We start from the raw sequence: 13,613 nt of genomic DNA on the forward strand, positions 1-13,613 counted from the left end.
TAGGAATCTGGTTGCCCAGTAGGCCTTATGTTCCAGTTCCACGGGCAGGTGACAAGCCTTACCATACACAAGTTGGTACGGAGAGGTCCCTATAGGAGTCTTGAATGCTGTTCTGTAAGCCCACAGAGCATCATCCAAGCTTCGTGCCCAATCCTTTCTACGGGTACTTACAGTCCGTTCCAGGATTCTTTTTAGTTCTCTGTTAGAAACTTCAGCTTGCCTATTTGTCTGTTTTAGTATCCTAGGGACACTAAACCTGCTGAATATATGTTTCTGGAGAAACTTCAGCACTGTTTTAGTATCATTGATGGGTGTGGCAATGGCCTCAACCCATTTTGACACATAGTCAACTGCCACCAGAATATAAGTGTTTGAGTATGATGGTGGGAAAGGCCCCATGAAATCAATACCCCATACATCAAACAACTCAATTTCCAAGATTCCTTGTTGAGGCATGGCGTAACTGTAAGGTAAGTTACCAGCTCTCTGGCAACTGTCACAGTTACGTACAAACTCTTGGAAATCTCTGTAGAGTGTAGGCCAGTAAAAACCACATTGGAGGACCTTGGTGGCTGTCCGCTCACCTCCGAAATAACCTCCGTATTGTGACCCATGGCAATGCCATAAGATCCTTTGTGCTTCTTCTTTAGGCACACATCTACGGATTATGCCGTCTGCACATCTCTTAAAGAGATAGGGTTCATCCCACAAGTAGTACTTTACATCAGTAATTAATTTTTTCTTTTGTTGCCTGCTGTACTCCTTGGGAATGATCCTTGCAGCTTTATAGTTTGCAATGTCTGCAAACCATGGTATTTCCTGAATGGCGAACAAATGCTCATCCGGAAAGGTCTCAGAGATCTCAATAGAGGGGGAGGACGCCCCTTCCACTGGTTCTATCCGGGACAGATTGTCAACCACTTGGTTCTCTGTCCCTTTTCTGTCTCTTATTTCTATATCAAACTCTTGCAGAAGCAACACCCATCTTATGAGTCTGGGTTTTGAATCCTGCTTTGTGAGTAGATATTTAAGAGCAGCATGATCAGTGTACACAATCACTTTTGATCCTACTAAGTATGATCTAAACTTGTCAATGGCATAAACCACTGCAAGCAATTCTTTTTCTGTGGTTGTGTAATTTTTCTGGGCATCATTCAAAACACGGCTAGCATAATAAATGACATGCAGAAGCTTGTCATGCCTCTGCCCCAGTACTGCACCAATGGTGTGATCACTGGCATCACACATTAATTCGAATGGTAATGTACAGTCTGGTGCAGAGATAACTAGTGCTGTGACCAGTTTGGCTTTCAGAGTTTTAAACGCTTGCAGGCACTCTGTGTCAAACACAAATGGCGTGTCAGCAGCTAGCAGGTTGCTTAGAGGTTTTGCAATTTTTGAAAAATCCCTTATAAACCTCCTATAGAATCCTGTATGCCCCAGAAAGCTTCTAATTGCCTTAACATTGGCAGGTGGTGGTAACTTTTCAATTACCTCTATTTTAGCTTGATCCACCTCTATTCCCTTGTTTGAAATTTTATGCCCAAGGACAATCCCTTCAGTCACCATAAAGTGACATTTTTCCCAGTTTAAAACCAGGTTGGTCTCTTGGAATCTTTTCAAAACTAGTGTCAGGTGATCAAGACAGGAGCTGAATAAGTCTCCATATACTGAGAAGTCATCCATGAAGACTTCCAGAAATTTTTCCACCATATCAGAGAAAATAGAGAGCATGCATCTCTGAAAGGTTGCAGGCGCATTACACAGCCCAAAAGGCATCCTTCTGTAAGCAAATATTCTAGATGGACATGTGAATGATATTTTCTCTTGACCCTGGGGATCTATTGCAATTTGGTTGTAGCCTGAATAGCCATCCAAAAAGCAGTAATAATTATGACCTGCTAGTCTTTCTAGCATCTGGTCTATGAATGGTAAAGGAAAATGATCCTTTCTGGTGGCTGTATTGAGCCTTCTGTAATCAATACACATGCGCCACCCTGTAACTGTTCTTGTAGGAACCAGTTCATTTTTTTCATTATGAACCACTGTCATGCCTCCCTTTTTAGGGACAACTTGAACAGGACTCACCCAGGGGCTATCAGAAATAGGATAAATAATCCCAGCCTCCAGTAATTTAGTGACCTCTTTCTGCACCACTTCCTTCATGGCCGGATTTAGCCGCCTCTGTGGTTGAACCACTGGCTTAGCATCATCCTCCAATAGGATTTTGTGCATGCATCTCACTGGGCTTATGCCCTTAAGGTCACTTATGGACCACCCAAGAGCTGTCTTGTGTGTCCTTAGCACTTGAATTAGTGCTTCCTCTTCCTGTGGATTTAAAGTAGAGCTTATGATCACTGGAAAAGTATCACCTTCTCCCAGAAATGCATATTTTAGGGATGGTGGTAATGGTTTGAGCTCGGGTTTAGGAGGTTTTTCCTCTCCCTGAGGAAATTTCAGAGGCTCTTTCAATTCCTCTGAATCCTCTAGGTCAGGCGGAACATTTTTAAAAATGTTTTCCAGCTCTGATTCGAGACTCTCAGCCATGTTGATCTCCTTGATGGGATATTTTTGTGGAAAAACGAGTTTCTCCAAAACACCCAAAACTAACCGGCAAGTGCACCGGGTCGTATCAAGTAATAAAACTCACGGGAGTGAGGTCGATCCCACAGGGATTGATGGATCAAGCAACTTTAGTGGGTGATTAGTTTAGTCAAGCTAACATTTGTGTGATAATTGATGCAGCAGAAAGTAAATGACAAGGAAAATTAAAGTGCAGAAAGTAAATTGGACAGTAACTTAAAGAACAAGAAAGTAAAATAGCTGAAACTTAAATTGCAAGAAATGTAAATTGCATCAAATGTAAAGGGGAGTGGGTGCTGGAAATTAAAGAGAACAATAGATCACGCAACTGGAAATTTAAATTGCTGGAAAGTAAACTGAGAGCAATGTAAATAGAGAAGCAAAATTGCAGTGAATCAGAATTTAGAGCAATTGCAGCGGAATTTAAAATTTTGCAGGAAATGTAAATGAGATTTGCAGCAAGCTTAATTGCAATAACTAAAGGAAAGTTGAAGATCTCAGGGGTTGGATGAGACTAGAGACCAAGTCTAGATCTCAATTCCTTCCTTGATCCAACAGTAAACAATTTGCAGAAGAAATAGAGATGAAAGCAGTAAAGAGAGTTTTAATTCAAATTGCAATTCACTGAAAGTTTGCAGAAGAGGAAAACAGAGAGAATTCTCAAGTTAAGATTGAAACAGAATTTCTTCAATTCTCAACCCAAGAAATAAAACTAAAGAGAGAGAGTTCTGTATTCCTAATGCTCCCTAGTGGAGCTCACCCCCTATTCTCTCTATTTGGGCTTACTTTCTAAAATGAGAATGATGCCTTATATAGGCATTTTTACAAAATGAAAACCAATTACAATTAAAATTAAATTTCTATTCTAACTATCTCTTGTGCCTTTGAGTGGTGTCAATTGGGCCCTTGCTCTTGATGGAATTGGGTTGATAGAGGCCTTGGTTGATTGCTCTTGGAGTTTGGAGAAGAACCGAATTGAACCGGGTTTGGAATCATGAAAGCTTGAGTAAAAGTTGGAGTAAAAGTTAGGGTCTAACTTTTGCTCCAACTTTTCACATCAGCACCCTTCCTTGCTGATACCAACGTTGGGGCAAAAGTTAGGGGTCTAACTTTTGCTCCAACGTTGGCCTCCCCTAGTGCATGTATGTGGTGCTACTTTGTCCTCTTGTCAACGTTGCCAATTTTATGCCCACTATAGACTATTATATATGGTTGGAAAGCTCTGAATGTCAGCTTTCTAACCCAATTGAAATCACCTCAATTGGACATCTACAACTCAAGTTATGCTCCTTTGAAGAGGACAGGGTCGCTGGCTTTGGTGCCCAACGTTTGAGGTAAAGTTTGCCTCAAACGTGGTCGAAAACGCCAGTTTTGGAGGCTCAAACGTATTGTCCATCCCATACTATTATACATTGTTGGAAATCCCTGGATGTCTACTTTCCAATGCCGTTGGGATCACATCATTTGGAGCTCTACAGCTCGAGTTATACTCCGTCGAAGGTGCAGAGGTCAGTTGGCCTCACTGCAGGTTGCCACCATGTTCGTTTATGCTCATTGCGGGGCAGTTTTCTCCCTCAATTTTAGTGTCCACCATACAGTGCCATATATGCTCGGAAAGCTCTCGATTCCTACTTTCCATTGCTTTTTGAATCACCTCATTTGGAGCTCTGTAGCTCAAGTTATTCTTGTTGGAAGTATACCCCTTGCATGCCTTGTGGCGCCAACGTTAGCCAAAAAGTTAGAGGCTAACGTTGGCGCAAACTTTTGCTCTCCAGGGTGTGTTTTTCATGCGCCAACATTAGCCAAAAAGTTTGCGGCTAACGTTGGCGCAAACTTTTGCTCATCCAGGGAGTGTTTTTCATGCCAAAAGTTAGCCAAAAAGTTAGGGGCTAACTTTTGCTCCAGCTTTTGCCCAAAAGTTAGCCAAAAAGTTTGAGGCTAACTTTTGGTCCAGCTTTTTGCTTCCTGGTTCATTTTCAATTAATCCAAAAGTTTGAGCTAAAGTTTGAGGCAAACTTTTGCTCAAACTTTTTTGTCCTCTCTTCCTCCTAACCATTCCTTCTTGCTTCAACCTTTCTCCAAGCTTTCTTCACCTATCATTAATCAACCAAACACATCAAAGCTATGCTCAAAATCATGAGATATTCATTCTTTCATAATATGTGACAATTATAGCATAAAACCTCATGAAATAGCATGAATTCATACATGGTTGATTAAATCAAAGGAAACATGAAAATCTACCCAATTGGCTTGCTTATGGCTCAAGAAAGTGCATAAAACCTATTGAAAACAAATGAAAAAGCATAGAAAAACATGACATGGTGACATGTCATCACAACACCAAACTTAAACCTTGCTTGTCCCCAAGCAAGAAAAGAATCATGCAATAAAGATTGACAATCCAAGGCAAGAAGAATAGCAACTCAATGTTCATGGTAAGCTAGTTTTCTAAGCATGCTACAATCACAAAAGAAATGTAAATGATTGATGCTTCCATCTAGCTCAATTTATGAAATCTTTTTCTTATATTTCTTCCTTGAAACAAGCTTTTGATTTTTTTATTAGCTTCTCCTTTTGGGTGCTTTGCCCCATGAGTTGATAACAAAGCTACGACTTCTAAATGCTTTGTTTTCAAGTATTACCACTTGATACATAAGCACCACAAGCATTTGATTAGAGGACTTCATTAAGCTCATTTTTCTTTTCTTTTCTTGACTTTCTAATCATTGATGCTCAGAGCCTTGAGCTTTGAGGGAGTCCTTTTGCACTTTGAGCCTAACCTTGACTTCTAAGTGTTTTGTTTTCAAGCATTTGGCTTGATACATAAACACCACAAGTACTTAACAAATGAATTGCCATTGGTACTCAGAGCCTTCAGCTTTCTCATTCTTTCCCTTTTTCTTTTCTTGCTCTTTTTTGCTTTTTCTTTCAAGGTTTTCATGATTTTCAAAAAATGTACTAGATGAAAACTTCAATTAAATAAAATCCAATGCAATTGAGCAACAATTAATCATACTAGCTTTCCAATACTTTTATGCACATGCTAAAATCTTCTTTAATGCCTTGTTTGTTTATGATCATGATACTTTGTTGCTTTTGAATTCACAAAACTCAAGTTGGTAATCATAATGACACAGCACCATGTTGCAAATTAGAAATCAAACTATGCCTTTTCATACACACATGCATATAGAGAAGGTAAAGACAATCATGCAGTTTATAGTGCTTGAAACAAATGAGAGGAAAAGGAACTTTACAACCTTGTAGTTCATCTTCTCTATTGTTGTCATTTTCCTCTCATTCTCCTCCTTCCCATACCAAACTCAGAATGCTTGCTCATCCTCAAGCAACTATTAGAACCGTGGCTATGGGGCTAAGATGGATCATGAATGTCTTACACAAGAAATGTTAGTAGTACATGTGTTTCAAGCAAGCAAAATTAAAGATAATAATCAAGGCACAAGAGACAGAGACATTGTGATTGCAAGCTTAAGAAGGTGAGCATAATACTTTGCATAAAGAATAAGTGGCACACCAAACTTAGTGTGACACTTTCACTTGGAATCAATGCAAGTATCCAGTAAAGACTTGAAGCAAATTGTGTTGCATAGCAACACCAAACTTAGAATGCAATCTTATGTCAATTTATTTGAACTAAAACTAAACAAAAGAAACTGTTATATGTTAAATACAATCACCAAATGAAGAATCTGTTATGAATAAGGATGTCTTGGTGATGTATGAACAAAAACAGTTAATGAAGGAAAGCATTAAAAACAAGTAAATAAATGAAACAAAGAGAAAACAAAAATTATCCAACTAAGAAGAAAAATAACACTGTAAAAGGCAATATGATTATGCAGACAAGTGATGTTGCTGGATTCATTGCATAGAAAATTAAGTGGCACACCAAACTTAGAATCTTAGCATGACACTTCATGTAGAATTGATGCAATCATCCAAACGGGATTGAAAACAATTTGTTGCAAGGCAACACCAAACTTAGAATGTGATCATATGCCAATTTATTGAAATTTAAACAAAGCAAGGAGAAGAAATGTACCTACTGTCTACCTGTTCTTTACTTTCTTCCTTTTCTTCCAATTTGTTAAGAGAAATGACTTCAAAGGAGGAGAAGTTTCAGCTACTGTCCCTTGCCTTGGCCTTTCCCCAGCAAGCTTCCTTTTGCAAATGGCTTGATTGATCTTGCTTGCTGGATCAGGGACAGGATTGGTGCTCTTGTTAGTTGCCTTTACTTCTTTGAATCCAAGTCTTGGTTGCTGTGTGATTATTGAAGTTTTGTATTCATCCAGAGCCTTTTGAACTGATGGTTCCATGAACTCCTCCTTCATGTACTTCTCTGCCTCACTTGAGTTTGGAATGACTTCCTCACTTTCTTGCTCCTCCACTTCCTCTTTTACACTCAACATTTGTTTTAATAGCTTTTTCATTGAGGAGGTTTGTTGATCTTCCCAACATTTCTTCATCTCCTCTTCATATTTTTCGATCACAGATTCAAGGGAAGTTAGTGAGGGTTGTGAATGTTCATGTTCCTTTATCACCTCAAGAGCAGTTTCAGGTTCCACTACTTTCACCACCTCTTCCTTTTTTGCAATTTCACTTGACACAGGGACCTTGCATTCTTGTTTTTCCATTTTCTCCTTTCTTGCATTCAACAATTGGCCTGCCATCACTTCCATGTTTTTGAGGGAGTTTTCTAGTTCTTTATGGTATTTCTCTTCCTCCTCCGCAAATCTTTTGAGCATGGACTCAAGCTTTGAGAGGCTTTGGTTCATGGAAGTTTGTATGGGTGGTGAGTTTTGACAGAGGCTTTCTGTTGAAGCGTGGTCAAGTGATGATATCTTCGGATGAATATCATGTGGAGCATTAGAATTCCCTTCCCAGCCACCATTAGAATCATGACTTGCATCATTTTGTGGTGGAGGGAAATATCCCATATGATTTTCTTTCTCATCTTGTGTCTCTGAAGCAAATCTCCATGGATTGGAGTGCTTAGAATTCGTATTTTCTTGGTGATATTTCCAGACACCATTAGAGATTGGTGATGGTGGGTAATATCCCATAAAATTTGTTTGATCATAAAATGAGTTGAACTCCATTTGAATTTTGGAAAGCACAACACCATTGAAAATTGAAATTACTCATATCAAAGATGAGAATTTCTTAGTGAGGCATAAACTCAAACACCTTGGTTTCAACTTAGAACAAAGAACAAAAATAAAGAAAATGCTTGATCTAGACTTCTCACCCACTTAATCATTGTTGATCTAAATCAATCCCCGGCAACGGCGCCAAAAACTTGATGGGATATTTTCGCGGAAAAACGAGTTTCTCCAAAACACCCAAAACTAACCGGCAAGTGCACCGGGTCGTATCAAGTAATAAAACTCACGGGAGTGAGGTCGATCCCACAGGGATTGATGGATCAAGCAACTTTAGTGGGTGATTAGTTTAGTCAAGCTAACATTTGTGTGATAATTGATGCAGCAGAAAGTAAATGACAAGGAAAATTAAAGTGCAGAAAGTAAATTGGACAGTAACTTAAATAACAAGAAAGTAAAATAGCTGAAACTTAAATTGCAAGAAATGTAAATTGCATCAAATGTAAAGGGGAGTGGGTGCTGAAAATTAAAGAGAACAATAGATCACGCAACTGGAAATTTAAATTGCTGGAAAGTAAACTGAGAGCAATGTAAATAGAGAAGCAAAATTGCAGTGAATCAGAATTTAGAGCAATTGCAGAGGAATTTAAAATTTTGCAGGAAATGTAAATGAGATTTGCAGCAAGCTTAATTGCAATAACTAAAGGAAAGTTGAAGATCTCAGGGGTTGGATGAGACTAGAGACCAAGTCTAGATCTCAATTCCTTCCTTGATCCAACAGTAAACAATTTGCAGAAGAAATAGAGATGAAAGCAATAAAGAGAGTTTTAATTCAAATTGCAATTCACTGAAAGTTTGCAGAAGAGGAAAACAGAGAGAATTCTCAAGTTAAGATTAAAACAGAATTTCTTCAATTCTCAACCCAAGAAATAAAACTAAAGAGAGAGAGTTCTGTATTCCTAATGCTCCCTAGTGGAGCTCGCCCCCTATTCTCTCTATTCGGGCTTACTTTCTAAAATGAGAATGATGCCTTATATAGGCATTTTTACAAAATGAAAACCAATTACAATTAAAATTAAATTTCTATTCTAACTATCTCTTGTGCCTTTGAGTGGTGTCAATTGGGCCCTTGCTCTTGATGAAACTGGGTTGATAGAGGCCTTGGTTGATTGCTCTTAGAGTTTGGAGAAGAACCGAATTAAAGCGGGTTTGGAATCATGAAAGCTTGAGTAAAAGTTGGAGTAAAAGTTAGGGTCTAACTTTTGCTCCAACATTTCACATCAGCACCCTTCCTTGCTGATACCAACGTTGGGGCAAAAGTTAGGGGTCTAACTTTTGCTCCAACGTTGGCCTCCCCTAGTGCATGTATGTGGCGCTACTTTGTCCTCTTGTCAACGTTGCCAATTTTATGCCTACTATAGACTATTATATATGGTTGGAAAGCTCTGAATGTCAGCTTTCTAACCCAATTAGAATCACCTCAATTGGACATCTACAACTCAAGTTATGCTCCTTTGAAGAGGACAGGGTCGCTGGCTTTGGTGCCCAACGTTTGAGGTAAAGTTTGCCTCAAACGTGGTCGAAAACGCCAGTTTTGGAGGCTCAAACGTATTGTCCACCCCATACTATTATACATTGTTGGAAAGCCCTGGATGTCTAGTTTCCAATGCCATTGGGATCACATCATTTGGAGCTCTACAGCTCGAGTTATACTCCGTCGAAGGTGCAGAGGTCAGTTGGCCTCACTGCAGGTTGCCACCATATTCGTTTATGCTCATTGCGGCGCAGTTTTCTCCCTCAATTTTAGTGTCCACCATGTAGTGCCATATATGCTCGGAAAGCTCTCGATTCCTACTTTCCATTGCTTTTTGAATCACCTCATTTGGAGCTCTGTAGCTCAAGTTATTCTTGTTGGAAGTATACCCCTTGCATGCCTTGTGGCGCCAACGTTAGCCAAAAAGTTAGAGGCTAACGTTGGCGCAAACTTTTGCTCTCCAGAGTGTGTTTTTCATGCGCCAACGTTAGCCAAAAAGTTAGGGGCTAACGTTGGCGCAAACTTTTGCTCATCCAGGGAGTGTTTTTCATGCCAAAAGTTAGCCAAAAAGTTAGGGGCTAACTTTTGCTCCAGCTTTTGCCCAAAAGTTAGCCAAAAAGTTTGAGGCTAACTTTTGGTCCAGCTCTTTGCTTCCTGGTTAATTTTCAATTAATCCAAAAGTTTGAGCTAAAGTTTGAGGCAAACTTTTGCTCAAACTTTTTTGTCCTCTCTTCCTCCTAACCATTCCTTCTTGCTTCAACCTTTCTCCAAGCTTTCTTCACCTATCATTAATCAACCAAACACATCAAAGCTTTGCTCAAAATCATGAGATATTCATTCTTTCATAATATGTGACAATTATAGCATAAAACCTCATGAAATAGCATGAATTCATACATGGTTGATTAAATCAAAGGAAACATGAAAATCTACCCAATTGGCTTGCTTATGGCTCAAGAAAGTGCATAAAACCTATTGAAAACAAATGAAAAAGCATAGAAAAACATGACATGGTGATATGTCATCACTCCTCCACCAGAGAGTCAATGAGATCAACTTTCATGCAGTCTTTTGGTGTGTCTGGATGCTCCATGGCATTGACAGCATTCAACTTAAACTCATCCTCAATGACTCTCAGGGTTATTTCCCCCTGTTGGACGTCAATGAGAGTTCGTCCAGTTGCTAGGAAAGGTCTTCCTAGAATAAGAGTAGCACTCTTGTGCTCCTCCATTTCCAACACAACAAAGTCAGTGGGAAAGGCGAATGGCCCAACCCTGACAATCATGTCCTCAATCACGCCTGATGGGTATTTAATGGAGCCATCAGCAAGTTGGAGACATATCCGGGTTGGTTTAACTTCTTCAGTTAAACCAAGCGTTCTGATGGTGGATGCAGGTATTAGGTTGATGCTTGCCCCAAGATCACATAGGGCTATCTTGGTGCAATTACCCTCTAATATGCATGGTATCAGAAAGCTTCCGGGATCTTTAAGCTTTTCAAGAAAGCTTTTCAGAATGACTGCACTGCATTCTTCAGTGAGGAGAACTTTTTCAGTTTCTCTCCAATCCTTCTTATGACTTAAGATCTCTTTCATGAAGTTGGCATAAGAAGGTATTTGCTCAAGTGCCTCTGCAAACAGAATCTTAATTTCAAGAGTCCTGAGATAATCTGCAAAGCGAGCAAATTGCTTATCCTGCTTCTCTTGGCGGAGTTTTTGAGGATAAGGTATCTTGGCTTTATATTCCTCAACCTTGGTTGCTGCAGGTTTATTTTCTACAGAAATGGTTGAAGAAGCCTTTTTAGAGGGGTTGTCATCAGTACTTGTGTGTGTCTGATCCCTCACTGGCATTTGAGTGCCAGAGTTAGAAGCTGGAGTGACGTTAGACGCCAACTCCTCATCTGTTCCTGGCGTCTGAACACCAGAACTGTGCTTCTTTTGGGCGTTCAACGCCAGTTCCTTGCTTGTTTCTGGCGTTGAATGCCAGTCCTAAGCATAGTCTGGGCGTTGAGCGCCAGCCTTCCACCCAATTTCTGGCGTTTTAACGCCTTAATCATTTTTCCCCGGGCTCTTACTGTCCTGAGATGGATTTTGGGTGGTTTGCTCATTTCTTGACTTCCTGCTGCCTTGAGGTGGGGTATTTAGTGTTTTTCCACTTCTTAATTGAACTGCTTGGCATTCTTCTGTTATTTGTTTTGACAGCTGCTGCTTTGTTTGCTTTAATTGTACTTCCATATTTATATTAGCCATCCTTGTCTCTTGTAGTCTATCCTTGAATTCGGCTAACTGCTTTGTTAGAAAATCCAATTGCTGATTGAATTCAGCAGCTTGCTCTACAGGACTGAGTTCAGGAGTTACTGTTTTAGCCTCTTCTTTCATGGAAGGGTCACTGCTTAGGTACAGATGCTGATTTCTGGCAACTGTATCAATGAGCTCTTGAGCTTCTTCAATTGTCTTTCTCATGTGGATAGATCCACCAGCTGAGTAATCTAGAGACATCTGAGCTTTTTCTGCAAGCCCATAATAGAAGATGTCTAACTGAACCCACTCTGAAAACATTTCAGAGGGGCATTTTATTAGCATCTCTCTGTATCTCTCCCAGGCATCATAAAGAGATTCATTATCTCCTTGTTTAAAGCCTTGGATGTCCAACCTTAACTGTGTCATCCGTTTTGGAGGAAAGTATTGATTCAGGAATTTTTCTGTCAGCTGTTTCCATGTCTTTATGCTAGCCTTAGGTTAGTTATTTAACCACCTCTTAGCCTGGTCTTTTACAGCAAATGGAAACAGTAATAATCTGTAGACATCCTGATCTACTTCCTTATCATGTACTGTGTCAGCAATCTGTAAAAACTGTGCCAGAAACTCTGTAGGTTCTTCCTGTGGAAAACCAGAATACTGGCAACTTTGCTGCACCATGATAATGAGCTGAGGATTCAACTCAAAGCTGCTGACTCCAATGGAGGGTATGCAGATACTACTCCCATATGAAGCATTAGAAGGGTTAGCATATGACCCTAGAGTCCTTCTGGACTGTTCATTTCCACTTAGATCCATGATGGAGAAGGGGAGATGATGTAAAATAGAGAAGAAATATTTTTATTTATTTAATTATTTATTTATTTCGAAAATAATATAAATTAAAATAAAATAAATAAAAATGGGTGAAGATTTTCGAAAAAATGAGGAGAGAGAAAATGGTTAGGAAATTTTGAAAAAGATATGATTTTTTTTTTAAAAAGTTTTAAATTTTGAAATAAAAAAAATCTGAATTTTAAAATTGATTTTCGAAAAATTGCTTTAAAATAGAGGGAAAAGATATTTTTGAATTTAATGAGGAAAGAGAAAAACAATAAAATAACACAAGATCTAAAATTTTTAGATCTAATGCTCCTTGTTTTCGAAAATTTTGGAGGGAAAACACCAAGGAACACCAAACTTAAAAATTTTAAGATCAAGATATAAGGAAAACTCAAGAACGCCTTGAAGACTCACAAGAACAACAAGAACATGAAGAAGGAACACCAAACTTAAAATTTTTAGAAAACCAAACTAAAATTTTCGAAAAACAAAGGAAAATCAACAAGAAAACACCAAACTTAAAGTTTGGCATAAGATTTAATAGAAAAATTATTTTTGAAAAAGAAGATTTTGAAAAGAAAATACTCAATTACCAAGAACATATACCAACGCTCTAGCCAACTGAGTTATGAATATAACAATTGTTTTGAAGGAGTAAAATTTTTTTTTTGAGAAAATTTTTGAAAAGAAAATAAAAGACTCTGACCCAAAAGACAAAAATTTCCTAATCTAAGCAACAAGATTCACCGTCAGTTGTTCAAACTCAAACAATCCCCGGCAACGGCGCCAAAAACTTGGTGCACGAAATTGTGATGTCAATGTTCACATTACTCTCTTACAACTTCGCACAACTAACCAGCAAGTGCACTGGGTCGTCCAAGTAATACCTTACATGAGTAAGGGTCGATCCCACGAAGATTGTTGGCTTGAAGCAAGCTATGATTATTCTGTAACTCTTAGTCAGGATATAATATCACTAATAATTTTTAGTTTGAATTGTAAAAAGTAAAAGGGCAGAACACAAATTATACTTGTATGCAGTAATAGAGAATATGTTGGAGTTTTGGAGATGCTTTGCCTTCTGAATCTCTGCTTTTCTCTGTCTTCTTGTTCACGCATGCACGTCCTCCTATGGCAAGCTGTGTGTTGCTGGATCACCGTTGTCAATGGCTACCATCCATCCTTCCAGTGAAAAGGGTCCAAGTGCGCTGTCACCGCACGGCTAATCATCTGCAGGTTCTCGATCGTACCGGAATAGGATTTACTATCCTTTTGCGTCTGTCACTACGCC

Source organism: Arachis hypogaea, chromosome 11, assembly GCF_003086295.3.
Source record: "Arachis hypogaea cultivar Tifrunner chromosome 11, arahy.Tifrunner.gnm2.J5K5, whole genome shotgun sequence".
Lineage (NCBI taxonomy): Eukaryota > Viridiplantae > Streptophyta > Magnoliopsida > Fabales > Fabaceae > Arachis > Arachis hypogaea.